Consider the following 3,897-nt stretch of genomic DNA (forward strand, 5'->3'; position numbering starts at 1 on the left):
GTCCCCAAACTGGGCCTCTTCTCCGAACAAGATGTGTCCCCGCGATGTGGCTGTCCAGGTTGCATTTCTTTTAGCGCCTTGGAGGACAAGGCGAGGCCGGAGGGCTGGGAGAATCTACCTTCGGTTTTGAAGGGACTGAAGGAATGGTGGGCGGGGGCGCACAGCCGGGGTTGCGCGGGATACCTAGGGTTGGGTTGGGGAGAGGCGATGACCCCTGTGGGAGACGCACGATTTGCAGTCCCAGCGCGGACCCGGCCCGGCCCCGGGTTCTAGGCTCGGGGAGGGTGGCGCGCCCAGGCCACTGTGGTGGTCTGTACTGGCCGGCGGTGTCCAGCGCCGGGTTTCCTGGCTCTAGGCGGCCTGGCCTTCCTCACGAAACCTCCGCGCTCCGAGGAAAGGCCGCGAAGCTATTCCGCTGGAGAAGGGAGAGCAGCAGAGGGGACTGAGCCAGGGCTCTCAGCGGGAAGATGCTGGCCGCCCCGTACGCGACGGCGTCCACTCCTTCCGCAGACAGCGCGGGGCTCGCTGGGAACCGCGGCCACGCATGCGCTGCCCGCAACCTCGCGCCGCGGGGTCCTGGAAACACATTCTGGCCAGCGAGGGGCTGAGGTGGGAGCGGGTTGCAGGCTGGAGTCTCGCGAGAGCGCATATTGCTAGGAATCGTCGCTGAGGGGCTTCGGGAGAGAGCCGGGGTGCTGAGGCTCTTTCCTTGGGCGCAGGGACACAGCGGGACCTAGTGGGCACTGCGAGAAAGGCCGTGGGGTCCTCCCTCACCCTGGGGAATCTGGGAGGCCCGGGGACGTCTCCGAGTTGGAGGCGCACCACTGGGGAGGAGGTGCAAAGCCCTTTCCTCAGGAGAAGAAGGGCTCGCGGAGGGATAAGCGTAGGGGTGGTTACTTCTCGACTCGGTGACGTGTTGGCTGGCCTTGTGGGGGCGGCAGCCCTCGGGAGGACCTGCGGCAGTGTCGCTTTCCTTGCGGGGAACACGGTCTTTGTCCTGTGGGACCACCTGTGCGTGGCTCCATAAGTTCGGAGGAGCAGGGTGAGGCCGCCTCTTGGCGTTGGGAGTTCTGGCCACCCGAGCTCTGAGGAAGCGGTGCGGCTTGACCCGATAGGAGGATATCTCTGCCAACAGGCCCCCCACCCCAGGCTCTAATTCCCCTTCTAGCGGAGGTGGCGCTGACGGCGCCTGGACCCTCTGCTCGAGTCTCCCAGCTTTGGTGGAATCCCAGACCATGCTGTGACCAGCACTCCCTCCTCTGGCATTCTGTGAGAGAGGGTCAGAGAAGCTGGGGAGCATCTCATGGAGGCCAGGGATAGTCTAACCCAGCTTTCTTGTCTTTCGTTTCTTCCCCCCCCTCTTTAAAATAATGTGTATTGAACATCTGTTTTATGCCAGGCAGGGTAATAGGTTGTGAGTACAAACAGGATCCCCGCCAGCTCTGAGCCTACAGTGTGGTGGGAGAGGCAGGCGTTAATGAGATAGACAACAAACTAAGGTACAGTTGCAGCTGCGAAACGTGATGCTGTGAATCCATATTTTAGAGGGGATTGACCTAGTCAGGAAGTCTGGGAAGCTTTCTTTGAGGAAGTAACGCTAGGGATGAGATCCAAAGCAGGAGTAAGAGCTGACCTGTGCCTAGTCCCACAGAAATCCTATAAAGCAGATACGATTACCTTCACTTCAGAGCTAAGACACTGAGATCTCTGCGGAGTGATATATCATTGCCCAAGGTTACTTCAGATTGACAGCCCAGAATTCATACTCAACTAAGAATAGGGTCTTTTATATAGTCCTTGGGCAATTTGGTGTTTTTAAGAGAGCCTAGTGTCACAAGTAGCCCAGGGACATTAGAGACCTGGTGTCACAAACTCAAAAGCCTTAGGGGCTCAGGCAGATAACGTAGAATATAATACAATAGGGAATGGTGGGGATTGCAGCAAACTGCAGGCCATGCTTTCCGTGTAAATGAAAAAGGTGAAATTATTGCACTTAAAAATAATTGGCAAATACATTTATCTCTTTCACTAGAATGTTAGCTCAATGTTTCAGGGTTTTTTATTATTTTATTTATTTATTTATTTATACTACGTATGCCAAGTGCTTAGAGTAGTGCCTCACAAATGGTTGACCCTCTACCTCATTATCTACAGTCCATAGTCTCATAGTACTTCTTCCTGTGTGTGCAGTTTCACAGGTTTTGTAGCACTTTTACTTTCATTTTAAAATTTTATACACCTGCCTCTGCCAGCTCCTTATTTGCTTCTGACATGGCTGCTTCACGAAAAACTTCCCACAAAGAATATTTACGTGTCTCTTCCTTTTGTACCTCTCCACCCTCTTCGTATTTTAGCTCCTTTCCATCCTGATGTGTGTGGCACTATATCTTGGTTCCCTGCACTTATCTGGCCCATTTTGTATGTAAAAATGTTTTTGTTTTGTTTTCTTTTGGTTTTTATTTAGAACTTTGGGTTTTGACTTTGGATTCATCATTACAAACCAAGCACCCCCTCCTCGTGCTCAGCCCCAGCTTCTGCAACTCTAGGCTGCCCCAAGCTGCTTTTTGTCAGGCGGGTACATGAAAGGTCTCATTTCTTAGAAGTTTCTCTCCTAAGACATCTTGCTCCAGAAGAAAGTGATCATGCCTAGACATCTGAACTTTCTATTTGATCCCATGGGCTTGAGCAAGACAAAATCTCAAATCTTCACAGGACAGTTATAATTTGGCCTCCTTTAGGCTGCTTTTAGAGCTGAAGTATTAGAGCTTGCTCTTCATTATCTCTTAGGTGCTGGGTCATAAGATCTTCCGAAATCATTGTCTGGGGTTTTTTGTGGCCTCAGTAGCATGTACACATGCACACTTACATATATGTATATCTTAATGGAAATTTTCAAACATATAAAAAAGTAGAATTAACTTTCATGTTCTCATCCTCCAGCTTTAACATTTAGCAATACATGGCCAATCTTGTCTTCCTTCCCTTTATGTCTGCCTACACCTCTGATCCCAGATTATTTTGGAGCAAATCCCAGACATCAAATTACTTTATCTGTAACTATTAGAATCTATTGCTGAAAGACAGGAAGTCCCATTTTAAACACACTTCAATATAATCATACCCAGCCAAGCATAAAAAATTCCTTAGTATCTTTAAAACAGCTTATTTGTTTGAAAGGTAGTTTGCAAAGGTAAAAAGGATCATAGGTACATAGATACATAGGTACATAGGTACAAGGACAGGTAAAAAGAGCAAATTTTACCACATTTTCTAGGTAGGTGTTTACAGTTACTTCAGCATGAAAATGTTGGCACCTTGGGAAAAGAAAAACACATTGTTGAAAAAGTAGTGAATTACCCTGGCTGGTGTGGCTCAGTGGATTGAGTGCTGGCCTGTGAACCAAAAGGTCATTGGTTTGCTTGTCAGGGCACATGCCTGGGTTTTGGACCAGGTCCTCAGCTGGGGGCATGTGAGAGTCAAATGATTGATGTATCTCTTGAACATTGACATTTCTCTCCCTTCTACCCCACTTCCCCTCTCTCTGAAAATAAATTTAAAAAATCTTTTAAAAAAAGAAAAAAAGTGAATCAATATAGGTCAATATATGAAGGAGATCATGCTACATGGAGACATCTTGGAGGAGTGGTTATTTTCTTAAGACCTGATCCTCTGATTTGACCCAAATCCAGAGGAGCTCTCTTCTCACGATCCCCAGAGGAACATTCAAACCAGTGTTTTCTTGGTAAGACATCTTATACCATAGCTGTCATTTTATAAGCAGCCTTAAGAATGACCCTTTGATTTCATGTACAAGTGAAATCATATGGCATTTGTCTTTCTATCTCTGAATTATGTCACTCAGCATAATACCCTGTAGATGCCAGATGGGTAATTGAA

Source organism: Desmodus rotundus, chromosome 1 (assembly GCF_022682495.2).
Source record: "Desmodus rotundus isolate HL8 chromosome 1, HLdesRot8A.1, whole genome shotgun sequence".
In the NCBI taxonomy this organism is placed as follows: domain Eukaryota; kingdom Metazoa; phylum Chordata; class Mammalia; order Chiroptera; family Phyllostomidae; genus Desmodus; species Desmodus rotundus.